The sequence below is a fragment of the Falco naumanni genome, chromosome 8 (genome assembly GCF_017639655.2).
Source record: "Falco naumanni isolate bFalNau1 chromosome 8, bFalNau1.pat, whole genome shotgun sequence".
Classification (NCBI taxonomy): domain Eukaryota; kingdom Metazoa; phylum Chordata; class Aves; order Falconiformes; family Falconidae; genus Falco; species Falco naumanni.
Window position 1 is genome coordinate 47,240,604 of NC_054061.1, and position 27,854 is coordinate 47,268,457.

Below are 27,854 nucleotides of genomic sequence, written 5' to 3' on the forward strand. Positions count from 1 at the left end.
TCTTTCTAATCCTGGAGTTTATTTGGGATATAGTTAACATCTCCATATAGTATACATAGAGGAATATAGGCCCACATGTAGTGCTTTGGTCTCCACTTGTAAATACAAATTTTTGGCCAAGCACAGAAAAATCTAAATGCTTTTCTATTTGCTGTATCCCTGTTAGTATACGTCATTTACCTTGTAAAATTTACATAAAGAGTATACATACATTAACACCCACTGTTGTAATATTACAGTTTATATGCAAATGAGATAGATATAATTTCCAGGGAATTTTAAGTAGCTGAAGTAGTATATTCAAGAACAGCCCACGATGGTACTTTATGTAAGAGTAACAAAGAGTATAGAGAACTTCTTATGTCACCTGCAATTTTAAATTTTATTGGTTTGCTATTTTTATATTAGACATCTCATTATTCCTGTTCTCACATTAAACTTTTTGTCAATTGTAATGTTTAGAGAAACATTCATTTTATTATTGTAATTTATGCTAAAATATTTTCATGCTCTTTTTAAAATTATAGGAAAACTGAAAGATCTGGCCATGTTTTCAGATAATGGACTATTAACATTTTGATGACGTTCCAATGTATCTGCATAACATTTTACATTATTTTATGTTAGAATAATTATGAAGATAGAAACTTCATAGTGCCACCTACTGCTGAAAACAGACATTTTAAAAATATTGCTAGTTTGGGTACCTTCAAATAATGGGCAATGGAGGAAAATATCTGTTGGAATAAAATCTTTCAAACCTCTGAAAAATGTTGGAGACAAGTCTTGACTTGCCGAGTGAATTCCAGTCACAATGAATTTCTGAACTTTGAACCAGTGTCTATTTTGACTGAGATGGTAATGAGAAGTGACTCTGAGGATCTGGGATTTTGACTAGAAGTTTTTTCAATGTTATGTTTTTAATAAGAACTTTAATTTTAAAGTTTTTCCCTTTTACGTCACTAGAAAAACACTGATGAAATGATTCTGTGAAACAAAACTCACTTTTCACTCAGTGATAAGGAGACATGTATTTTACAGAGAGCTCTGCATGAGGTGTAAACCAAGGACCCTGAAATCAGCCTCACATGTGGCACAGACTCTGCTCCCTTCTTACATCACCAAGTCATAAGATGGATCCCTGCTTGGTTGTTGGCATAAGATGGTATGTTCTCAGCCACAGTGGTTGGAATTCATCTTCCCCAACCCTTAGCAGCTAAAAGTTAGGTGAGGTTAACATACAGTCTAAAGTACAGCAACTGGTTCTTTCTTCACTTCACGGAGAAGACCCTGTCTCTGGTGCTAGTGAAATAGAAACCATATGCCTACAACCTTTTCCCACATCCCAGATACTAAATATGGATTATGAACTCATTTCCAAGAACCATGGAAATACAAGAAGAGGCAGGACTTTGTACATGAGTATGAATTCTTCCTGAGGAGAGTTCAGCTTCAGATTTGGCTCCAAGCAATCAGGAATGGTTTGACTTTTGCTGGTACGTGTCTCATCCTGTAGAATAAACTGACATTGAAATGCTTTGAATGCGTGATTGTCAGAGTTTCTGTCTCGTTATGCCTTGATGACTTAACCTTATAAATTAATTTGCTTTCAAGTTGAACAATTCTTGAGAACAATGCATTTAAAATAGACAAAAGAGCTTGTAAGGACAACTTAGCCACTTTGTGGCAGTATTTTAGAAGCTTTTGGAGGCACTTTGCACAATCCCCCTTTTCATTCACAGAGATGAAGGACTGCTGTCATGACAGTATCACTCTGCAGCCCTTCATTTTGCAATAGCAACCTAATCTACTCAACAGATAACAATTTTCAGAAGAGCTTTTTGTACTGTACAGATGCTTATGTACAGGCAATTCTGGGTGCACATTTTACCAACATTAAAAAATAAGAATTCACCTCCTATTAAGTTAGTTTGATAAAAGAACAAGATAAAGAACATTTCTTAGTTGTTGAGCTTATTGTGTCTGTCATGCAGTGAAAATTCATGCTGACTTTTTGGTCAGTAAATGTTTTAAAAAAAAATATTTACTGAACTAGATTTGCCTGGGATAGAGTTAATTTTCTTCAAGTAGTTAGTATAGTGCTATGTATTGGATTTGCAATGAAAACTTTTAATGACAGAGGGATGTTTTAACTATCGCTGCGCAGTGCTTGCACAGTGTCAAGGCTTTCTCTGTTTCTCAGGCTGCCCTGCCAGCGAGCAGGCTTGGAGGGGCACTAGAAGTTGGGAGAGGACACAGCCGGGACAGCTGAGCCCAAGTGACCAAAGGGATGTTCCATACCATATGACATCCTGCTCAGTATATAAAACTGGGGAAGAAGAAGAAAGGGGGGGGGGCTTTCAGAGTTAAGGTGTTTCTCTTCCAAAGTAACCATTACGTGTAATGGAGCCCTGCTTCCCTGGTGCTGGCTGAACACCTGCTGATGGGAAGTAGTGCATGAATTCCTTGCTTTGCTTTGCTTGCATGTGCAGCTTTTGTCATTATCTCAACCCACAGGTTTTCTCACTTTTACCCTTCTGATTCTCTTCCCCACCCACTGGGGAAAAGTGAGCATGTGCCTGCGTGGGGCTTAGCTGCCCACTGGGGATAAACCACAATAGTCCTTTTTGGTGCCCAACATGGGGCTCAACGGGTTCGAGGTAATGACAGAGTTGATTGGAGTTTGCTAGACTGAATTTATAGCTGTTATAGCTGTTTAGCTATCAATTGGCAAGGTCCTGTGCTTGCCATGGGGCTTGCTTGCCTTGGTGTATGTTAGACTCTAGTGTTCGTTAGCGGCTACTTTTTGCTCTTGCTGTTTGCTGTAGGGCTTATCATCTTACCCAGCTATGCCTGGGAGCATTTTGATAACAGCAATGGCACATGCCTGGGCTGGCTGATGGCCAGGGTATCGCTGCTGTTCTTGTGCTACTGTGCTGGACTGGCTGGAGCTCCAGTGTCAATCAGTCGAAAGAACTTGACCTGCGGGCAAGTCCATGCCGGAGCAGGACATTCCCAAGTGTCTGTGGCTGTGGATAAGTCCATGTCAGAGCAGAAGGGTCTGTGGCTGTAGATATGCCCACACCACAGCAGGTATACCCCTGAAAGGATTGCAGCCCAAAGCTAAGTGCACTGGAGAAGGCACACCTTGAAGTATCTGTGGCCATGGATAAGTCCACAACACAGCCAAAGGAACTGTGGCCCACGGATAAGGCTGCACTGGAGGAGGTACACCTCCAAACAACTGTGGCTGTGGCCAGGCCACATCAAGTATTACCCCTGAAGAGACTGTGGCCCATGAGTAAGCCCATGGTGGAGCAGGTCCACCTCTAAGGGACTGAGGTCTGTGGATAAGTCCATGCTAATGCAGCAGCAAGGGGAGGAGTACACTGTGGTGTCCAAACCGACCAGAGGCGGAGATTTTAATGCATATACCTTTAAATTGTTGTAACCTATGATTCAAGTTACATGTTATAGGATTACAATAGCAGGAGCCACTACCAGTGGAGGACAAGGTTTACAATACCACACCACCTCTCCTGTCCTGAGTGACCACTGTAACAGATAGAACCCAAGGCATGGACTAATGAACGCAATGGACATTTCGCGGACATTTTACAGAGCTGGTCCATAGACTTAGGGGATGATACCTGTGTATATATATCAAAGGATGGGAAGGGGGAAAGGGACTAATGAGGATCTATTGGACAGTGTGGGACCTAATGACGTAAATGGTATGGAATAAGGTGTGGAGATTGTAATGGTTTTGGCTGGGATAGAGTTAGTTTTCTTCATAATAGCTTGTATGGTTATATGTCTTGGATTTGTGATAAAAACAGTGTTGATAAAACACAAATGTTCGTGATTCCCAGTATGATACAGGGGACACCTGCACCATGACAGAGGAGGAAGGATAAGCACTCTCAGCATTGGCTAAGTAATAATTTTGCTCATAGGTGCACGAGTTACAAGTCACACATTACGAGTTAATGAATTGCAAGTTACGAATTAAGGGGACTTGTGAGTTAGAAACCTTGTGATTTAAGTGATGAATTAATGAATTCACATGCTAGACTAGCCTGTACAAAGGGGATTGAACCCTTGTTTGTTGTGTTTGTTTTCTTTCCTAATGAGCTCATAAAATAAAGTTTAATTTTCTGAGTACATTGTCCTGTAAATTTGAGAGATCCAAACAGACCGTCACACAGAGTGAGTAGTTTGTGGCCATCTTCCCTATTACCTGTCCAAATACTTTAAAAACTGCTTCTTTCCAGTAGAGCAAACAGGCAGTGACTAGAGGTGCTCCTCTGAAAGGAGCAGGGGAAATCCTTCACAGTGTTCAAGTTCTGTGTTGGTTGACTACCCCACATTCTTGTTTCCCTTTAAGGGCATTGCCAAAGACCTCTGATGCTGGCTCCTCTTCCCAGGGCAGTTATAATCCATCCGGTCCTTCCTTCTTGTCTTACTCTCTATGGACTATGGACTTTCAGCGTTAATGTGTGTCAGCCTAAATAATTAAAAGCAATGCACACTGTGTCCCAGAAAACTAGAAATGTTGAAAAGGTGCTTCTTCCTTCTCAAAGAAAGGCAGGAAAATGAATAAGCTATTTGGTGATACCATGTACAACAGAATAGCATCATAAAAACGAAATCATTTAAAGTAATATTCAAATCTTGCAGTCATCATTGATTTAGTTTCCAATTATACAGAGGTAATTGTATTAATGAACTGCCTCATTCAGTGTGGTGAGAAAACAATTGAAAGTTTTAATGTCCTGGCATCTGCAGATAATGAATGATCTGATCTGCGCTCCTAACTCAACTAGAATCCTAATGCTTGTTTTGCCCAGGGCATAATACAATTTCACTGTGTCTGATGAAAGACACTTCTATGACCTTCTGGAGCCAAGACAATTCTGAAATAGTTCTAGAATAGAATAATCATTCTAGAATTAAATATTGAAATAAGCTAAAATAGATGAAGAAACTTACTCCAGAATTAATGTTCCTATATATATAGCAATTTACAATCCAAGTTAAATTCCGTGAATAGAAACAGTTGCAACCTGCACTGCACTGAATATACTGGGAATAGTTTTACAAGACTTAGTTTTGTGACTTTAGCTGCTGACACCAGACTAACTATAAATAAACATATTACAGAGTCCAAAGTGCATCATGTGCTTTGGAGTCAGAAACCCATGCCTGATATGCTGTTGAACTCCCAACTGTCCTGCAAATGTTGGAATACATTTATGCCATAGGTAAGCTGGCCCAGCCTCTGCCTGTCTAACCTTCCCTTTAAATTCTCAAGTGTTCCCAGAAGCTCAGAGAACCTAGAAGTTTCTCAGATGCATACTATAATTGTTCATGGATTTTTTTTTGTTGCCCCTTCCACACCCAAAAAAATGCAGGAAGTGTGAAAGCAAGAACAATACTGAGGTTTCTTTGACTTTCATTTTCTGACGCAAGAGGGAACACACACATCGGGTGGAGTATCTGTCCTATCAAAGTATTTTAGTATCCTGACAGTAACTATACAATTAGAATTAATAACTCAAATAGCGTTTAATTTATGATAAGTTCATAATATTTTCTAGGAAATGCGTTCCTTATCCTCTAACTCATCATTCTGTACATCCTCTGCTGTAACAAAAGTGTTCGCTAAATAGGGAAATGCCAAGTTATTTCCTGTTCTCATTTTCAAAGAGAATGGGAGAAGCTGGCTGCTTTATTGCCACTTTTCTTTCTTGCCTTTTCTCTTTTTTAGAGATTTTCCTCCTGACAGTCACATGACAGGAATATAGTATGTTGTTTACTCCTTCAGCCTCTTGTCATGCCCCATATATTCTGCTAACCCAGCAAGCAGTCCTTACTTACCATGTTTAAAATCTAAGCAACCTGCTGACTCTGTTCATACTGTTCTGCCACTTGCACAGGGTGCTCTGCTTCTCCTCCACAGGGCTGTTATGCAGGCAGACTGTTAGCTATCAGTAACCATCAGTGCTGAGCCTGTCCTGATGCATCTGGTGGGGTGCTAACTTCCAGATGTGCTCAGGGTTGTGAAGACAAGGCATAGGCAGGAGGGCAGATGCCAGCGCTGCATAGGAACGCTCATGCAGCCTCTGCTAGCTGGGTGGCAGAGGTAATACCTTGGACAAGTTGCACAAACTAGCTTCCAGTGTCAATGTGTCCTCTCTGCCTTAGTATTAAAGGCAACAGTCAGAAATGCAGAAACCCCGGAGTCACAATATGTCTGTTGATATTTTTCCTGGTTCTTCTATTTTTTCTTTGTAGCTTAACTTGCATCTCTTTCTCCTCTCCTGAATACGTCATTATGTACATTGTATTACCACCCATCAGCCTCACTCCTCATCTCCATTAGTGTGCTATAGGGAGAGGGTAACACGTAGGCCCAGGGATGGATGAAGACTGTGTTTGAATAGGAAGCAATATCAAGCAATCAGTGTGATTTTCAGCACTACACTGGACAGTATGCCTACTTTTTATTTAATTAAGTGATAGAAACAGGGAGGTTTGTCTCTGAAAGTGAGTTTCTGAGGAAACAAAAAGTAAGCTTGATTCTCAGAATATAAATGCAACCCTCATGTTTATGCACTCTTTTGGGATCTGCTACTAATTTGGTGGCTGCTCAGCAGCAGTAGCTAACAAAGCAGTGTTGGGATCTCTGGCAGCCTATGATCTGCTGACCCTTTTTTTTCCTACTTTGTATTTCTAAGTACTGTCTTCCAGAAGAATCATCCCTTATGGGTTCCCCTTAATCACCCTTAAAGTTTTGAACAAGTTAAACATATACATGTATTTCCAAACAAATCTGGTCTTTAGCCATTGATTGTTTTTCTGGATTTTTTCAGAACTCTTTCTTATTTATATTTTGATTTTTTGATAAAGCTGTGTATAGAACTGAGTATTTTAGGCCAAATTCACAAAGAAAAGGACTTAACCTGGTGCTGTTACAGCTTTTCATGCGGAGTCCAAAATTACATTGCTCTTTTGCCTTGCCATATTCCCTGCATACTTGCATCTAGTTGCCTGGGCAGAAGAGGGAGGGTTTACCACCATTCTCTTTTCCAATTCATGCTTTTCAGACTATTTCTTCCACTGGAAAATTATTGGGATTATTTTTACACTGTTTATCAATTTGCCTTATTCTAGATCAAAACTACTACTTTTTGAGCGTACCATTTTTTACACCCCATCTGTAATTCGCTCTTCATTAGTATTGGCAGCTTTTTGCGATGTACAACCGTAAATGTCAGCAGCATGCTGAAGTTTATTTTCCTCATGAAAATATTAACAAAAAAATCAGCCCTCACACCCACATCCATCATACCCCAAACATCTCACAGTTCAATGTATAGTATGTCTTCGTAACACTGTATTGAGGCTCCCAGTATATACTGGGGTTGCCAGCGTACTGTAAGCTGCCTTGTTTGAGAGGGAGAAGCCTACGTGGGAGCTGGAGCAGCAGTTTGGAGGCAGCTGGCAGAAGGAGGCAGCTGGGCTGCAAGCAGCCTGAGAGCTTCCCAGGGAAATAGCTTGCTGCTGGCAGGGTGTCAGTAGTAGCAGCAGGAGGACATACGGAGGCAGGAGACAACAAAACTGAGTATGTGACTGGCAGAAGACTGGTGTCAAATGGTCTCAACAAAGCCCACCCCACCTGATCATAACCCTCATTTGAGATTCAGCTGCAGGGCTGATAACTTTGCCACTGTTAAGAGTTAATTGTGCTTAAGGCTGTTGCCCTATTTGTTCTGAGAAAGACATAAAGCAGTTGCATTACTTCTGCAGGCCCTGTGTGTTGCATGAGGACAGCCTGGTACTAGAGCTTGCAAGGCCTCCTGCCTCTGACCCCTCCAGCACTTGGAACCAAGCTGGGGGAGCCCCAGCTGGGATGGGCATCCTCGCTTGCCATCAGGGGACATGTGCTCCACAACCAACTCACAGCTTTCCTAGCAAAGCCAGCCTGGATTCATTTTTCAAGTAAGATTTTTATAGAATATGATTTGAAACCTTAAAAAAACCCTCTACTACATTACATCTTCTGCCTTCTCTTCAGCCATTCCTTTTATAAATCAGTCCGAAGAGATCACTCAAGTTTGCACAGCAAGATTTTTTTAGTAAGACCATACCATGTGTTGATTGTGGCTCTAGAACCTTCTAGACACTGGGAAATTGCTGTGCACTGTTCCTAGTATAATGCATGAGGAACCAAAGTGATGTTTAAGACAGACGTATGCCAGATACCACGCTTTTTTCTTGTGAAAACTGGTTAATATTAATGTTTGGTTAATAAATGTTCCTCAGTTTCCCACATCCATTGTGATAATTTATGCTGTAATTACAGTAACTGTGTCACATGAATTCCAGAAACTATAGCAGAATGCAGCTAGCATCCCGTGGCCCCTGCAGCAAATGTAAATGATTCCCTGCATTCACTTACAGTTTCTGAACACTTATGTCTTGCTTAGGCAAGCTGACAATAAACACCAGACAGAAAAAGCAGGCCTGGAGTAGCACATGTGCTATAATTTGTGATGTTCAGGAGCTCTGCGAGCCTTTTTATGTTATTATCCAAACTTAACAAGAATGAGAACTTTTCAGAATATGATTTTTACTGCAGTTCATGCATGCAATTTTTTTGTCTGCTAATACAGACAGTAAGTTGGCTATATTAGTTGGCTAACTTTTCAACAGGCTAAATTCCTGGGACTCTGCCTGACTTCCTTGGAAAATTTGAAGCTGTTTTTAAGGAGGTTCTGTGAGAAAATACAGCACAGTGAATTTTACTAACTTTGGCCAGCTTATAAGGAAAAGGCTTGCAGCTACCCTCAGGCATGAACTTAATTACATGAAAAGTAAGAAATACAAAATAAATCATATGCTTTAATTCTAAATTACATTATTTGATGTAATAAGAACTTCCATACCAGATCAAATCTAAATTAGTTGTCTGCCAATAGTAATTCCCAGATGTCTCTGAGGAAATTGCCCTATTCTTCAACCTCCCTTCCCCCCTCCACAAGTATAATGGATAATTATGTAACCAGCTGACTATAGGGGAAGTTATTTTCTAACCTCAGGCTGGTGGCTGATTTATGCCCTGAACTGTGAACATTTATATCCATTATGAATTTTTATCAGGTCCAATCTAATTCCCCACACAAATGTATGAATATGTATGTATAACCTTTTACTGAATCCTGTTAAGCACTTGGCCTCAATGATACCATTGGCCAGCATGTTTTGCAGGCGTATTACTTTTGCCAATTTTAAATATATCACCTTTTATTTTCATTATTACAATCAGCATTTACTTGGGAAATGTATCGGTGATAGCAATAACCCCCAATATCCTTTTCCTCAGTTGCTCCCTGCCCTGAACATCTCCAAAGCCCCAGCTGGAGCCAGGGTGCCTGTGCTGGACCAGAAGGTAGCAATCTCCAGCCTGCTGACATTTCCCACTCCATCCGCTCATAGACCAGACCTTGCCTTATGCCCTATGGGTTGATTAAAGGCAGAGGGATGATGCTTGCTGTCACTGAAAAAGTTAAGTGTCTCTAGGACTGCTATCATTCTGCTGTACCATGACTTCCTGAATTTGCAAGTGTCATTACAATTTGATGTCAAGAAAAGGGTTTATTTTGGGGAGAAGTTGCTGGTTTGGACTATGGGGAAGAAATTAATTTTGATTTGTGTTGGGTCAGGTCAATGAGGTGTTTTTGTGAAATACTGGGAAGGGAGGGCTTAATCTTGGGGTGGGCTATTACAGCTACATTTTATTGTGGGAGGAGGGCAGATTAACTTTGATTATGGGGAAATTGGTTATACCTGGTTAAAGAAGGTTGGATTAGGAATGATTCTGAATAGAAAAGTAAGAACTACTTTACCTAAAGAAGGAATTACACTGTATGTTTATGTGGGTTGACGCCTGTCATTAAAAAGTGCTTGGGTTTTGACTAGAAGCAAAAGATGAGACAGACTGTAGGGAAGGCCATGCAGAAGAAGCAAGAAAAGACAATGTTTTCCTTTCCCCTCTCAAAGCTGGACACTGGTTGTTTCTGGATTCATAGAGATTTGAAAGATAGGCAGTTCCCTGGGTTGCCAAAAGGAAGTGTCACCCTTGCAAATCAAACCTTGATTAGCTTCATTAGCACCCCTAATAAAAAGAAGGTCATGATACCAACTTCAATAGTTTATCTATGAAAAATCTTGAGTCTGTGAATCCTTATAACACACTCTTAATGAGGAAACATTATCGGGCTGAAAAAGTCCATTTACAGAGAACAGAGATATATGCAAAGCCAACAGAGACATGTGGAGTGGTTACAATAGACAGCAGAAGTCAAGTGGCAATGACTGCAGAGAACATCGGTGATCAGGGCTCGTGTAGGGAGTCTGTGGACTTTGCCACAACGTTTCAGTTTTGGTGTAAGTTCTTTAATTTGGGAGTGCTGAGACATGGTCTCTTGTTGGTTCACTTAATTATATAATGAACAGCTGTGAAGTTTTTATTTGGATTAAAATTTCCCTGGAACTGAAGGTAATTTAGATCTGAGGTTTTGGCTTTGGTCCCTTCCCAGCTTGTACTCAATATAAATTACTGCCCTAGAACCATGACATGTTCCATTTATCCTCCATTTTAGATGGCTGAAAAGTGCATGTATAATTCTGTGCATGCCACACTTTCTGTAACCTACTGTGACAAATAGACCAAATGACTGAAACTGCTAGGTAAGACACTTTATTTTAGTCATGAACCCACACCCAGCCTTAGTTTAAATACCAGGCAAAAATGACATTTGAATTATTTGATTTGAATCAATGCCAAATTCAATCTTATGCAAACTCAGAGAGAGAAAAAAGTCTTGGACTAGACCCAGTGATTTATGTGTGGGAACATAAGGCAATAACAAGCAGCAATCGATTCAATTGTAATGACAGGAGTGAACCACCATGAAAAATCTGACAACTTTTCATTGGAGCTACTGTGACTGAGATTGGGAACAGGGCAGTATTTTTACACATGGGTAATGACTACAAGAAAAGTAGACTTGGGGACCAACATTCCCAGTTCCACCTTCTATCAAAAATGTTGGTTAAGCTCTGTATGCCATGCTCCACTCACACTGCTGTGAGGTTCTCCAGTGCTCAGTACAATGGAGGATGACAAATATGCCCATATTCTGGAGAGAAAAACAGAAATATCACACCTGTCTGAGAGAATAATATGTATTTTCATGTTCTAATTCCAAATAACTATGTTAATTTAGGATATATTAACAGCCAGAAATTACGAACTTTGGTGTTGAGTTTTGACCTTCTGGCTCAGTCTGACTTGCCCATTAGTGCCATGAGTTCAGGTGCAGGGAGGCAACGTCACCTGAATATTCCCCAGGGAGAAAGCAGGACTGCCTAGAATTTTGTCAGTGTTACACATCCCACAGGGATAATTTTTCCAGGATTATTTTATACTCTGAAATATTACTGTTTTCCTTAGAGCTTTTTTTACTATGTAGCAAGCCTTTCTATTAAGGCTGTGGTTGCATAACCAAATGCTACGAGTTCAGCTCAGAAAGGCAGCCAAGACAATGTTTTAGCTACACCTGCTCAGTCCAGTACTCAACCCAACCCAAGAAAAGCATGGCCTATAAAGTTTGTTACTGCAGTTCTCTTTGCCCACTGGTACCCAGAGGGACTCTGAGCTTTCTCTAAAGTCATGCACAGAAAGGTCTGACTCCTTGTAGCTCTTGAAGCAGTTTTATCCCCAGTCAGAAACCTATCCTCTAATTCAATGCCTCTTAGTGGATTTTTTTTCTCTGAATTGTCATGCCAGTTGTCTGCTTTGTTGTTTTTTTCATAGAAAGGCACCTGTTCAATTTTAGATACTGCTCAGCATGTTCCACTTCAGTAGTCTGCACTACTCCTCTGAGAGCCCTGAGCTTTTCACATATTTCAGGCTGCCAGCTCTCTTATGTGCTTTTCCCCAGCAGCCAACTTTGCTCTGAAGCTCTTAGGACTGAGCCAACTTCCATTCCTTCATAAAGGGATACCCTCTTGTTATTGCAATTGAGGAGTTCCATAAGAGGCTTTTAATGTCTCCAAAGTGTTGTTATGTACAATAAAATCTTGAGTTAAGCTTTACCTAACACTTGTTCATGCAATATTCATTTATTGGCAAGTTGCATTAGTTTCTGCCGTTGACAAATACTTTTAGGTTTATTTCTAATACTACAAGTACACAATTAGATTATCAGAGGACTGAATATGGTGTTATACGCTCTATTTGAGTAGCAGGGGCAACTTGAAACGTGAAATCACTACAATGTACACTGCCATCTTGTGTTCTGAAGTTCTAAATAATATAAAAATGCACAAGATACAAAGAGCTTTTCACAAAATAGGAGTTGGCTATATAAGTGGAATATGCAAGGTTATCAAAAGATGTTTACTGTCATTTCCTTTTCTTTCTTGTAAAATGTTAAATAGTCCTTAAAATAGCAAGTCCTACTGGTAACTCTGAATTCATCTGTTCTAAGTATTGATTCCTTTTAATTAGTGATTTGTGAGTAAGCCGGTAAAAAAAAAAGATTACAGAGAAAATTTTGCTATAGCCAAGCTATTCTCTTTTTTCAGCAATAAGGACCAATATGGACTCTAAGGAATAGCTCAGTGGCAAGGCATCCTCTGAGCTGGTGTGGTGTTGCCAGGGAAGTTGTATGCCAAATGCTTCTCTTCTGTGAAAAGGGGTTATGATAGAAAAAAGGGAAGACTTGTCTTTTCAGCTGGAACATTCCCTTTGGAACAACTGTAGTCCCAACATAACCAGATCACCCCTGAGGCTGTTGAGTATGCACCAAAGTACTGGTCACTTGGTTGAAAAAGGACCTAAAGTGAAATTTACTTACAAATTGAAGAAAGCAAATCTAACATCTCTACCCTGTGGTATTCATTCAAAACTGGATTCAAAACACAAAACCAATGACACATCTTCATGAATTAAATAAGCCCTGCATGCTCTTCCTCTAAAAATGATCAGTCCTTCATAATGTGCTAACCAAAGCAGGGGGGTTGTACATGTATACTTGCAATTGCTTTCACTGTATAACAGTATTTATTTCTGCCTTTTTATTATGTTTTTATTAGTTCCAGCTTCTTTCTTTAGTTGTTTACTATTGCAAACACGTAGGAGCACTCTTAAACAAAGCTTTGAACAATGGCTCTATAAAACCCAAAGGATTTATTCCATGCAGCTGCTGTTGCCTGAAACAAGCATAAGCAAGATAGGGAAAAGAGTGCCAAAAATCAAATACTAAGCTTAGAGACACCTGAGGCAGGGCAGGAAGTATTAAAAGCATATCAAGGTAACAGATGCCAAGCTAGAAGGGCGGAACAGAAGAGAACCTTAGCAGGGGAGAGGCATGCACTTGGCCTTACTTGTTCAGAAGTTCCCCACAGGTTGGTTGCTTTCCATGTCAGAAACCTTTCAATCCACCTGTTTGGCATTTCTTAGCCCATTTGCACATACCTTTGTAAGTGCAAATTTTTTATTATTTGCCACCTCTGAAAGGCAAACATTTGTGGTGCCCATTATTGACTGGTGCAGGCAGTGCTTCTGTCTCCCGAGGTTACTTTTTATGGCTTACATGCGTAATGTACCACAGCAGAGTTTAAACGACCTCCCTCTCTTGTGAAATGAGCAGTTAGAATGATTCAAAAGAGCTTTTCCTCCTGTAACAATACTTTTATAATACTTTACTGCTTATTAAACTTGTCTTCAAAAGGCAACATGTATGTTGTGGTCTGGTCACATAACCTCCTGTTTCAGTAAGAGGTAAACATTAAAATTGTTTGCACATAACATTGCAGTCAGTGTTTAAATAATGCAGAAAGCTTATTGAAAAGGACTTCGTCATTTCAAAACCTGGAATGCTTTGCTAAAATTGTTAATGCTATTTTATTTACTTTCTCTGCCTGTAAGATTCCTGCCAGTTTTCTAGCACAGTCATACTTACTTAATTTATATCCTTTGCTGTGTTGCTATCTGAGAGATTTTCACACAGAAAAAGCTAATTGGCTACATATGAGGAATAATAAAACAGTAATTCAAAATGTGCTAGAAATTATATCAAATAAAGCAGGAAACTGTTTTATGTAATCTCTGTACCACAGTAATCTCTGATGGTGGGTACATACCTCCCTGGCAACTGAATAGTGCTGGCTGCAACAGTTACAGGAAAAGCAGAAGAGGGAAAGCTACTGCCAACAGCGCAGGTCTGGGAGGAGAACTGACGTCTACTGTGTCCTCAGGTCCTGGAGATGTGGGTTGGCAAAGCCTGTGACTGGTCAGTCTAAGCCTCTTAAGCCCCCCATGCTCCAGCTTTTGAGTGTCTGCCAATGGCTGCCATATTGTGTTATACTGCATAATATCCTAGCAATGGATGAAAGTTTGTTGTTTCCATTCCTAGTTTGTTTTCCATTAGCTAGTTCATTTTGTCATTGGGAGACCTTTACTGATGCTGGAAGATGCCTGTCCATTGGTCTTCCCATGCTAGTAACTACCTACTGTCTAAAAGCTAACGGTGGGAGACAAAACATCAGGGATCTTTCTAAGCACGAGTTGAACCTGTCCCCTCCAGATGAGTAAATGAACGATACAGTACCATGTCCAAGCCTCTGGGTTAATCCTGAATGTGAACTTTTGAGAAAATACTACCTGAAGTTTAGACTTGCACATTCCCATCTAGGAAGCCCCCCTGACTACCTAAAGTCACAGGCATTAGGCAGAACTGCAACCACCGGGTGGGTGCAGCTGGATCCAGCTAAACCTGCAGCGCTCTTGGAAACAGCAATGAACTTTCAGAGAAAAAACAAGAGGAATGGCAGTTAGACTTTCACTAAAGAAAACTTCATATTTTCTCCTGTAATTAAGCTTAATATTTCTAAGCTTTCCCAGGGATGCAAACGCCTACTATTTCTGTTAGTGCAGCCTTTCGCATTCGCATGGTAGAAGTAAACAACCACACATCCCTGGAGTACATGCTACACTTCCCAGAGGCCTTGCATGTATTTTACTACTCAAGGAGAGTTGTCTGAAGAAAAGGGACATCCACCACAGAGCACAAAATAATCAGGCCTTCAGTTTAAAGTTATGGTAGGTTTTTTGTTTATGTTTTAAGAAAGCTGCCTTTCCTTTAAAGTGTCCATCTGTGGGGCTATACAAGTTAGAGAGAAAACCTCTGCTTAGGTTTATTTCCTGTTACCAAGAGCAGTTGGCCATCTGCTGGGTAAAAGGAAAGCTGTGCTTTGGAAACCAAGGTCACAAATAGTACTCCCCCATCCTTTGCCAATGACACGATTAAGCTGTGTCTGATCAGAAAATGTCTTGTTAACCCACCCTGCTCAGCTTATCAGATGTCCTTAGATCAGAATTTAGTATTGCACAATTCTAAATGGCTTTCACATAGAGATGCCGTCTATGTAAGATTCTTGCTGTCCCCAGATTTGGTAGGACAAATGAAAAGTCACCAGATTTTGGGGTACAGCTTCAGCTTCTGTGTTCCAGCACAAGGCAGGATTGTCTGCCCTAGGTGGAGACTCCAGGACCCACTGCCTCTCTGTCTAGCTTGTGCTGGGACTACCTGCAGGGATTTGCAGGGCTGAGGACACTGTATCAAAAGCTTGCCGCAGAGGCACTGATTCTGATCAGCTTGTCACAGTTCAGCACTTCAGAGTCTGGGAGATGCTTGTGCACAGGGGCTGCTGACTCTGGAGTCTTACTCCAGCATTTAGTACATTTTAGACCCCTGGTGGCAAGAGGTAAGAGGGAGTGAAAAATGAAGGGTTGACGGGGATAAAAAAACAAAACAATTGGAAAGCTTTTATGTTAAATCCAGTGAAAACATAACTGAAATCTCAAGCAAGATTGACAAGGCATAAGGATCAAGTCTGCCTGTTTTAACACAGCCAACAATGCTGTGCAAGTCAAATAAGATCTGCAGAAGGCAGGAACACTTGGCAATTCTCGGACACATGGTACCAGGCAAAGAAATCTAAGGCAAATTATTTTTCCTTTTTAATTTTTTAATGGTATTGAGAAACTGATTAGAAGCTAAAATAAAATATATTTAGACATTAAAACACAAGTGTTTAGAAAATGCTTTGCTGATAAACAAATTCATGCTTCAGTTTACTAGAAAATAATTGTTTAAAAGCTTTCTGTAGAGGGAATGTGCTATGTCTCTGCATTCCTGCTCCAAGAGTAGAGCATTCTCCACCTAAGGTGCAAAAGCAGTGCTTTCTGCTCTGAGAGTTGGAGAGTTTGAATGATGTACTGAGCAGTAAATGAGGAATTTAAACATCTTATTGGAGGAAAAAGACAAACATGATCTGTAGCCATTTAAGGAAAAATTCAAACACTGAAGAAAAAAACTCAAATTATGGACTGAAGAACAGGCATTTCAGCTCTGTCTTGCTTTTCTGTGTACCAGGAGTCTACCCTCTCCATTCCAGCTGAAATTTGTTATTTAAATATGGGTAAGGCAGTTTTAATGCCCTTGGCCCAAGCTGCTTTGTACCAGGGTAAGTAGAACTACTGTCACAGCAAGACAATCGTCCTGATAAATGTCCCAATTTTCTAACTCTCCCTCTGCTGAATTTATTATCACAGTTTTATTCTTCCTTCAGTCACAAGGTTGTACTATTATCCTTAACTGCCCTCTTAAAACTAATCCATACATTGGCCAGGAGGGAGTGCTCTAGCAGGGGAGCCAACGCTATTATCCTAGGGTCTTGCTGTTCCAGCAAGCTTGGGAATGATTGCCCTGAGGTTTCTCACCAAGCTGCTTTCAGTTCACAAGAGCTTGAGGAATCACTCAGTACTTCTTTTTATGCCTAGTCATTAGGTATATTTACAGTAGTACTTTCTCCCTCAAAGTTTGGCACTGCTTTCTTTGCCCCCACTTTGTTTTACAACTGTTCCTTTGCCCCTACACTTCCAGTGCTGCCGTGCTGAGGAGCCGTGAACACAAGGACAGTTTGTTTTTTTACTTTTCAACACACAAAGAATCTTGTGTTAAAGAGAAAATAAATTCTGTTTTTCTCTCATTTGAAAATGCCTACCTTCTTCAGCAATATCATTGCATGTAATGGAGCAGTAAGCTGGTCCCCTATCAAACAAAGAAAGCAGTAGAGATTAATTATCTTACAAATATTTTGGAGAATCAAGCCGTTCACCCATTTGTGCTGCTCCATTTCCCATGTTTTCAGCTGAAAGAGCAGGCTGCTGTCTAAATTGATGGCATCCTTTTCAGCTGAGACCAGCTTAATCTATTTTGTGTTCTTCAAAAAAGGAGCTGCCTTTGTTATCCCTTGTATGCACCACATTTCTCTATTGAAACAAAGCACTGGTGAACAGCATTGGCTTGACAGTGCCTGAGACTGGAGCCCTCAGGTCTGGCAAGGCAGCAGCAGTAGGAGCATTTAAGGTGTCCTGCTGGTGTAAATTCCACATGACCAGCTGAAGCAATCTTTAATTTTATATACTTAACTAAAGTTCTATAATACGATAATCAGATATGCAGATGACTTCAAATCACATCATCATCGGAAACAAAATTTTAAAAATTAAAATCAACAAATAACTAGTAATTCCAAAAGTGAAAGGGAGATAGACTACCAGGCTGCCCGCTAGTGACTCTCACGATTCAGTCTGCTGTAGCAGTGCTTGCTTACTTATAGGTAATGATGCTTTTTAATGGGTCCTACCCATGACTGTCCACTCTACCCTTCTCCAGGAGGCTCTCGCTCTTATCACAGACAGTTTAGCTGCCTGTGCAGCAGCTGCTGAACTGCTCCGGTTTATAGCGTTCCACATTCAGATAAATTGCCACTCATTCCTCTTAATATACTGTGCTGTAATCTGCAAAATCCTGAAAATCATCCCTTTTTACTAGCACCTCTGATGTTAAAACTGTATTTTAAAAACTGCAACAGATTTGCATCTGAGCAGAAATGTTGCTTTTACTCATACAAATACTCTGTTCAGCTGTCTTTAACTCCCTTGCCTAAATTATAGTTGAATCAACATTTGTTTCACAGAATGACAGAATTGGCTACATTTGTTCAAACTTCCTTCATTTACTAATTGATCTCATTATTATTACTTCGGCCTGTCTCCTCCTCCAGGTTTTTGTTTCTCAGATGAGGCAAAACTGAAGAGCTTAGATCCAGGTCCAAGAAAAGGAGAATGAAAATGAGGTGTGGGAGCTGCATGCTTCTGCCCCAAACAAAAAGCAAACAAATGGTATAGTACTGGAATAATGATAATTTATCTGAATATAAACCAAGAAATCACTCCCTTTCTGCTGTGGTTAGCCATGAGTGCAACACCACATGGTGGATGGTGCTCACCAGCCTGTGGTTAAGTTCCCTCTTCACAGCTCTGTGCCTCTGGTTTCTCTTTTGCTGACTACAGTTCCTCCTTCCCATTGCTCCCTTGAGGAACTGCCGAGGTACAAAAGAAACATGGTACAAGGGCACAGACTATCTTGAGTTCATGGCATTGGCAGTCTCCCACTGAAGCTTTCTGTGGCACCAACACATAAAAAGCCATTCAGTTTGCCTCTGTATCTTGCCATGTAATTGCCTAGGGGGCTTGATCGCCTCTTGGCACAGCACATGAAGAGACCATTAAGTGCCTAATACCACAACCTGTTTCTGTCTACACTCTGCCTGACTTTAATCTATTCTCATCATCTTTACATGTATTCTTGAATGTCTTCCTAAACTTGTGATCCTGAATTGTGTCTCTAAAAGTGAAGGTGAATTGTATTGGTCCCTTGTATGTATTTAGTACACACAGAGAAAGCACCTTCAATTTGTCAGAAGGCACCTCTGATTTGGCAACGCAGAGGAAAGCTGGGCCAAACTAGAAGGAATAATATAGCATTACAGGAAACTTTGGGGCAACAGACTAAATAGGAAGTGAGTATCACTGAGGGCTGAACAAAGATACAAGTACAGTGGATTGGGAGAACAGGGGCTGTTTGGGGAAGAGTGCATGTAGCTTAGTGTATTAACTGCAATTTTGCTGCAGGATATCAGGACACAGCTTAACTCACACCCTTGGCAGACCTTAATGGCAGGGACAGTATTCACTCTTAGCTGTGTGTTCAAAGACTGTGGATCTGAATTATAAAAGGATTATGGGTACCTGCATTTGTCAGAACAAATGCAGAGGCTTCAGAGTAGTTGTATTCCGTCTACCATTTTCACAAAGCACCTATCATGTACTGGGAAGTTCAGATGTTGAATAAAATTCTCTCTTATTAGTTATAAAATCTTAACTTTCCTTTAACTTACCTTTACAGGACAATTGTAATATTGTGGGGAAGTTAATTATGGGGTAATATAGGATCATATGAGGATAATATAAGTATTATTGAGACAGAGTTAACAGTTTTAATCTAAGCTGTAGATGTTTCATTCTGCTTTGACATCTGAGTTCCCTCAAGATCATAGAATCAAACACTTCAGTGAAACACAACTCACATTTAAAGAGCGTCTTGCTCATTTTAAAGAGTCACATGATTATTTGTCAGCTTCCATTTGGGAACAGTTTTTGCATGGTCTATGCAAACACTCTGCCTGTTCCAAATACAGTGTTTATGCAATTACATTGCTTAATTGTGTGTCTGATGTTGCATACCTTGGTATTCCCTAGAGGATACTCACGTAATTGTCTTAAAATGTAATAGACACTAGAAGAAATTGTTCCTTCTCATTAAACTCTGAGGAAGGATTTGCAACAGCTGATTTGTTTGTTAAACTGCCTTGCTATCTGACCTAGGAAAGGATTTTTTTGAGTTAGCCACAGTTAAGCGTTACAGCTTTAACTGAAATATGTCAAACATTTCTGCTAAGTTATCTGACAAGTATCCATTTTCCAGCTGTAAAGAATTCTGTAATAAGATTCAGTCAAGAACTGCACAAATACGCTAGGCTTTTCATCAGCACCTTTTACTTATTTTAATTAAGTAAAAATCCAATGGACTTAAACTGAGTTCAGGCACAATCATCCCTCTCTTTACCCTTGTATTTCTCCTCCTAAGATGCTATGTCTCACCCAGAAGTTGTAAAGCTCTTGTCATACCTACAATCTTCTCAAAAGGATACACAGGGACTGAGTTTCTAATTAAAACCCAAACAACATTCTCTTCCACAATACAGTTTATATGGTATATACCCCTCAGGAGTACAAAAATGGTTGTTAGATAACCAATAATATGTCAAGGGGCATAAGCAAGAGAAATAGAGAATTAAGCAAATGCCATTATTAGGTCATTTCTTCTTCCTCCTCTAAATTCTGATAAATTGTAACAGATTGAGAAAATTTTAATGCAAGAATTTAAGTGCATCAAACTACATACTTAGAATGGATTATTTAACAAAATGCTATAATACAATCTAGCTTCCAGTATCTCCCTGGAGGATTAGATGTACATAATGATCCTAACAGTATCCTGAGTTGATCTCACCCTCCGTATGCATTAGAGCACAAGGGACAGGAGAGCGCCAGGATATAGGATTATCAGGAAAAATTGTTGAACCTGATTAGTGTTTACTACATCCAGCTTCTCCTGCCTCAATTCCCCATGGAACACTTCTCTACTGTCGGCTGGCTATTAAAGCAATATATTTGGGGAAAATATAGAAGGGTATCTTTCCTGTCCAGACATACATAACCATCCAAATGAGGACAGTATCATAATTATATGAATTAAATGTCTCAAAAGTAAACTACCAACTATTCAGCAGAAATTCATAAACTGGGTGAGAAAGACAAAGCTCCTTTTCCAAAGGGGATTTTCAGAGTTGCAACACTTCCTGCCAGAGTCTTCCACAGAAGGGCATAAAGCTGGAATGAAAAAATGAGGTTCTGAAAGTAAATAAAGAGAACAGAGAATAGTTATGAGGTGAAGTCACCAAGACAAAATGCAGGTGTACAGGAGCTGCAACAGCCAGGAAAATGTAGAGGCAAATAGCCTCTACACAACTCCCTTGTCAGGCTGGGCAGTTACATTTCACCTTAATTGACAGCTCTCTTAAAAAAGGGGAAGGAGAGAAGACCTTGGGGCAGTAAAAAAGTGTGCAAACCACACTTGAGCTCCTTTGGGATACACACCTCGAAAGCTGACTGTCAAATTATGCTTGCTTTCACCAACAAAGCCGCAGGAAGCCATATGTGGTAACTATGGTTTTACTGAATTGCCTCAATAAATAAATATGAAAGGTTTTTCTCTTGATGGGCTTTTGACATACATTGCAGAAGAGTTGAAACTGGACAGGGCTGTAGATCTCTACGCAGAGTTTTCTAGGAAGCTTGCCTTTCTTCCCTTCAGTTATTCAGATGCAGCAGGACTGCCGTTACAGTAGAAAGAATCATGAATCATAGAACAGTTTGGGTTGGAAGGGACCTTAAAGATCACCTAGTTCCAACCTCCCTGCCACAGGCAGGGACACCTTCCACTTGACCAACGTGCTCAAAGTCCCTTCCAACCTGGCCTTGAACACTTCCAGGGATATGGCATACACAACTTCTCTGGGCAACCTGTCCCACTGTCTTGCCACCCTCACAGTAGAGAATTTCTTCCTATATCTAATTTAAATGTACCCTCTTTCAGTTTAAAGCCATTACTCCTTGTCCTATCACTCCATGCCCGTGTAGAAGGCCTCTCTCCAGCATTCTTCTAGTTCCCCTTGAGGTACTGGAAGGCTGCAGTAAGGTCTCCCAAGAGCTATCTCGTCTCCAGGCTGAACACCACCAACTCTCTTGGCCTGTCTTCATAGGAGAGGGGCTGCAGCCCTCTGATAATTTCCATGGCCCTACTGTCCTTCTTATGTTGGGGGCTCCAGAGCTGAATGCAGTACTCCAGGTGGGGTGTAATCAGAGCAGAGTAGAGGGGGAGAATCACCTCCCTCAACCTGCTGGCCATGCTTCTTTAGATGCACCTCAGGATTCAGCTGGCTTTCTGGGCTGCAAGCGCACGTTGCCCAGTCATGTTGAGCTTCTCATCCACCAACACCCCCAAGTCCTTCTCCTCAGGGCTGCTCTCACTCCGTTCTCTGCCCAGCCTGTATTTGTGCTTGGGATTGGCCCTACCCATGTGCAGGATCTTGTATTTGGCCTTGTTGAACTTCATGGGGTTTGCACAGGCCCACCTCTCAAGCCTGTCAAGGTCCCTCTGGATGGCATCCCTTCCCTCCAGTGTGATTGCCACAGCACACAGCTTGGTGTCATTGGCAAAATTGCTGAGGGTGCACTCAATCCCAGTGTCCATGTTGCCAACAAAGGGTTAAACAGTGCTGGTCCCAATACTGACCCCTCAGGAACACCACTTGTCACTGGTCTCCACTCGGACATGGAGCCATTGACCAGAAGTCTTTGAGTGCAACCATCCAGCCAATTCCTTATCCACTGAGCGATCCACCCATCAAATCCACGTCTCTCCAGTTTAGAGGCAAGGATGTTGTGAAGGACACTGTCAAGTGCTTTCTACAAGTCCAGGTAGATCATGTCAATTGCTCTTCCCCCATCCACCAATGCTATAATCCTGTCATAGAAGGCCACCAAATTTGTCACGCATAATTTTCCCTTAGTGAAGCCATGTTGGCTGTCACCAATCACCTCCTTATTTCCTGTGTGCTTTTGCACAGTTTCCAGGAGTATCTGTCCATGATCTTGCTGGACACAGAGGTGAGACTGACTGGCCTGTTGTTTGGGTCTTTCTGTTTTCCCTTTTTAAAAATGAGGTTTACTTTTTCCCTTTTCCAGTCAGTGGGAACTTCACTGGACTGGCATGACTTCTCAAATATAATGGATAGTGGCTTAGCCACTTCATCTGCCAGTTCCCTGGATGGGGCCCATAGATGCATCTCAGCAGATCCCACAGACTTATGCATCTTCTGGTTCTTTAGATTGTCTCAAGCTTGATCTTCCTATAGTGGTCAGTTCTTCATTCTCCCAGTCCCTGCCTTTGACTTCTGTGACTTGGGTGGTGTGGCTGGAGCACTTGCCAGTGAAGACTGAGGCAAAAGAGTTGTTGAGTACCTCAGCCTTCTCTATGTCTTGGGTAACCAGGTCTCCTGTTTCCTTCCAGAGAGGGCCCATGTTTTCCCTAGTCTCCCTTTTATCACTGATGTACCTTGATGAAGGTGAAATGAACTGACTGGGATCTGCGAAGCATGCACATTGATAAACATATCTGCCACTATTGCTACCAGTGACAGAGTTTAACTGGTTTTACTACCAGAAGTAGTCGGAAGAAACAAATAGAAATGCATCATTCAGTTTGCAAAGGCCAAACTTGAACTGATCGATGCACAGCTCATCCATGCATACAACTAGCAATTTAGCAAGTATTTTCCTTTCATGCAAAATGTGATATATAGAAAAGTCATATCTCTAGTTATTACTAGTACATAGTTAATAATAATAATGTATTACTAATAACTCTGGCTTGGGAGACCAGTGGAAGGCTTAGCGAAGTCACAGCAGCTTCACAGAAGTGTCGATATGCATTTTAAAATATATTATGGACAAGGATTTAGCACCTGCTTCCCAGTGATCAGCTCTTGTTAGATACAGACTTACTTCTAACCTCTAGCATTACTAAGCTGTTCAGATCATCCTGTTGACTGAAAGCTGAAATAGCTGATTATCTTTGATACTTTCTCTCTTTACCAGGACAGAGTTGACCAAATACAAAAACATTTGTATTTTTCACACGTTTAAAGAGAGAACATGCTGCCCACTAATCCTTTCCATATAAACAATGTCAGCTTCTAGCTGGAGATCACTAGATACAAGGTTTCACTCATGACCCATGCTATGCAGGCTTTTATGACCTTTTCCCTAATTTCAGTTCCTCCTACCCTTGTGTAACCTTTCCAAATCCAGGCTGATCCTGGCCAATGGCTTGAGGCCCTGCAGGCCTCTCCCTAGCTGTAAGCTCCAAGCCCTGGGCTCTTCTCGTTCTGTGGCACTGGACCTGCAAGCTGAGCCTTATATTGCAGTAAACTGGCAGTGGATGGATGGATGGATGTGGTGCCTTTCCCTCAGGGTTTCTGATGACTCTCTGAAAATGGCACAAAGACTAAATAAGTCTTAGATAATAGGCTCCTTTCAGGAAAACTTCTCGGCTCATTCAAATATCAACAAAACTCCTCCCAGAGCATGAATTACTTGGTGTTGAATGAAATGTTCATAATGGGTGTAAGCCTTTTTTTTTTTTTTTTTTTTTTCCCTCTGGTGAAAAAAATGACTAATCCAGAGGTGATATCAAGGGCTTATGCCCTTTTCCTCCTTTTATTGCCTCATCAGCTTCTTGTGAGCCCATGATTCAGCTCTGGATGTCCCACACCCATCCTGTACCTAGGGTGGCCAAAACCCCACCTCTTCTGTAGGTGGTGGCTTTTTATACAGGAGTACAGAGCAAAAAGGTGTCCTAATATATTACTGTCAATCACATCTAAATAGTAGTTGCACTGCAGAAAGCAAGAACATCTAAATCACACCTTATTTAAGTAGGTGTTTCCTTCTGTTTTAACCCTGCAAGTAGTGCCATGAAATGAAGACTCCTGAAAAAAAGTTTCTAATTCCTCATCTTTCTATAACACAAAGGATTCTTTACTTTCGTTTTCTCATTGACTACTACTATGATAATGTTCTTCTGCTGCCCCCAGAAGCAGTGAGGTTAATTAAGAATTATCTCACAACTCAAAGCTGTGCTGCTTTAAAAGTGAAAAATAAGTAAAAAGTCCCACAACCTTTCCCTGCTATTTAGTCAGTAAAGGAACAGCACAGGCAGGTACTACAGCACTGGCAATTCCTGCTATTTTCAGCTGGGACCAGAAACTTTCTTAGGTTTCAGTAAAGCTTTTTCGAAATTTTTCAAAATTCTTTTTACAGTTTAAGTTGCATATAGTAGTCTACCTTCTCTTCTGGATGTGTGTACAGTTGCTATTTCAGCAGCTTGTAAGCTGCTGGAGCTTCTGAGGCTGGATGTGTTTTCCATCAATTTTTCATGTTACCTACATTTCAGGGGCTCTCATGTTACATTGGGTGATTTTCAAGAACCTGTTGAAGAACTTCACTCAAGGCAAGAAGATTTATCGGAAAAGTCCTTTGTTTTCACAGCTTGTGTATGGCCTAGCTATACCTTTGCTCTGTGTAAGACAAGGGCTCTCACTGGTTTCCAAACCGTACCACCATGCCTCTGCCAGCCCCAGTTAAATCTCCAGCCTCACACATGCTTGCAAATTAATTGGGAACTTTTCTGAGAATTAAGTTCTGAGGTGGTGAGAAATACTGCTTATTGGATACTAGTTTAATTCAATTTTTTACTGGGAACCTCTATGATTAGGACCAAACAAATGAGCAATAGGCTCATTATTATTCTTTACAAGTGTCTGTGATACAAAGAAACATTCTAGGCAAATCTGAAGCCTACTACAATGAATCTAGTATCTCTCTGCAAGTGTTCAGCAATGTGGAAAGATTTAGATAACTGTGACTTAAAGTCCCTGCAGCTATATCCAGAACTTCTGTAAACAATGTGAATGGAAACTCAGTCAAGAGACCCGTGTTTGTTCCCTACAGACTGCCTCCACAGCAGCAGACAGTTAAATGTGGGTATGCATGAGTTCATCCAGAAACTAGTATACAAATTATTCACAGGGGGGGAATTTAACTCCATAACCAAACTATCAAACTGCTGGAACAGCTGTTTATGTTGCAGTAATACCAGAAACCTAACCTAAAGCTGAGACCCCACTGCAACTAGTGCAATTCCTGCCCCAGGAAAATTACAGACTATTTTCTAATCAAAGTACACAAAGGGTATAAAATAAATTAACAACACTGAGAATAAAAGCAAAACAAATAGTAATAATACCTGGGTGGCTTTTATGTACTGCTTTTCATTGGTAGGTCTTATAGGGGTTGATCCTATATTGACACACAGTTCTTAGTCTATTTATCTTCAAATCAGTCTCTCTAGGGAGATACTGTTATTCCTGGTTTATATATGGGAGCTATGACTCAAAGAGGCACCAATATTGCATGTGAAGTAGGGAACTGAACCAGAGTCTTACCGCTTGTGCACTACATACTGCTCCCTGGAGAACTTTTGGCTAGATGCTGCTCCCTGGAGAACTTTCTGCTACTTGCTTAGCTAATGGAAAGGAATCATGTTGAAGTATCATGGGAGAAATTGGTCCCTGAAAGAGATTCAAAAGAGGGGAAAGTAAAAGTTTTATGAATTTCATGTGATTTTATTTCATATACATCACAAGCATGGATAGAAGTATATAAGGCAGGAATGAACAAATAAAGCAACAATGACAGGCAAAATGTCATTACAAATGTATTAGTATTCACATAGATATTACTGGCTCAAGACTTCCAAAAAACTGGTCAGTGCCATCCAACTGCAAAAGCCAATCATGAAAGTAGGTCTTGTGTGACAACTGAGTAGGCTTCAACAGTGTGAGGTATTTCAAGTCACAGGAAAAAAAGTTGCAATTAACCTGAACAGGTCATCTAGCCCATCACTTTTTCCTGAGCAGAATTGCTTGTAATGGTATCATCTCTGATAGATGTATGTTGTCTGTTCTTAATACTGTCTAATGAAGGTGACTTCGTTCTCTACTGAGGCAGATGACAACAGTTTTTCATTTTCACTGCCATTAGAAAGTGGTCTAATGGTAATTCTGAAGTTCTGTCTTTCAGTTTGAGATGATTACTTCTCACCAATATAGTCAGGACACGAAGGGCAGATTGATTGCTCCCTTTTTCACTTCATAGCAGTCTTTTACATATTTGAAGACTGACAACCTATCTTCCTTAGTCTTAAGGGAGTCAGTTTGTTCAGCCTTTTTTTGTTCTCTGATGAAAAAATCCCTCTTCTCATCTGTTCTACTTTAAAATCTTTCCAGTTTCCACATCTTTTCTGAGTGGAAATTCAAAGCTGACCAAAGCGCTCCAGTGCATGAAGGTAAATTCCTAGTAGCGGACAGCACCTGGGGCTGGTGTCACATCTGTATCTCCTCTTAAATCCCAGCTCTTCTTCCACTGCAAAGTGGTGCTACAGGGTGAATTCCAGCTGTTCTCACAGGGCACAGCTGCCTCAGATACAGAAGGGGATGTATTCCCACCAGTCAGCGTTCATTTCGTGGTGTGGGTTTACTGGGGGGCACAGATCATCAGAGGCCTCTCTTCCAGCAATGTATGGGGGAAGAACTGCCAGAGGCACTTGGCTCTGCAGCTCTCCACTCACCAGGTACTTGCGTTCCTGTCAACAATACTGTAACTCCTGTAGGATTATCTGTCACCTCACCAACCTATTTCTTAAGTAACCCACCTATGTTATTGACGTTAATTAGCATTTCATCATTAACTTAGGCAATCCTCACCTTTAACGAACATGTACCTCTGTGTTCTCTCAAGGCTGCTTATAGAGATCTACAGGGGCTATAATTATAGCACAGGAGGTGAGAAACCGCCAATAAAGCCTCCTTTCTCTCATGTTTCGCCACGTAAGCCCCGAGCTGCCTGGGCTGGCGGCTGCTGTGGCGGGCTGCGCACCTGCTCACGGACACAGGCCTCGCCTTCGAAGGCCTTTCCCTGAGGCAGAGAAAACCGCGCGGGGTCGGGCCACAGCCCCGGGCAGGCCGCCCTGCCCCGGCTGCGCTCCTGGCCCAGCTCCCGGCCGATCGGGCCGGGGCCGCCTCCCGGGGCCGCCGGCAGCACCGCTGCCGCGGGGCGGGGCGGG

At 41.1% G+C, this 27,854-nt stretch overlaps 1 long non-coding RNA gene across 2 annotated transcripts; it reads right to left on the reverse strand.

Moving 5' to 3' along the window:
* Window positions 1-27,816, reverse strand: LOC121093053. 2 transcript variants are annotated; one of them, XR_005829465.1, is made up of 4 exons: window positions 27,668-27,816; window positions 26,176-26,301; window positions 17,143-17,189; window positions 1-1,522 (listed from the first exon to the last, which is right to left on the reverse strand). It is a non-coding gene; the product is annotated as an uncharacterized LOC121093053 (long non-coding RNA). The 2 variants fall into 2 exon arrangements; XR_005829466.1 differs by having other exon boundaries at window positions 27,513-27,816.
* Window positions 27,817-27,854: the final 38 nt, after the last annotated feature.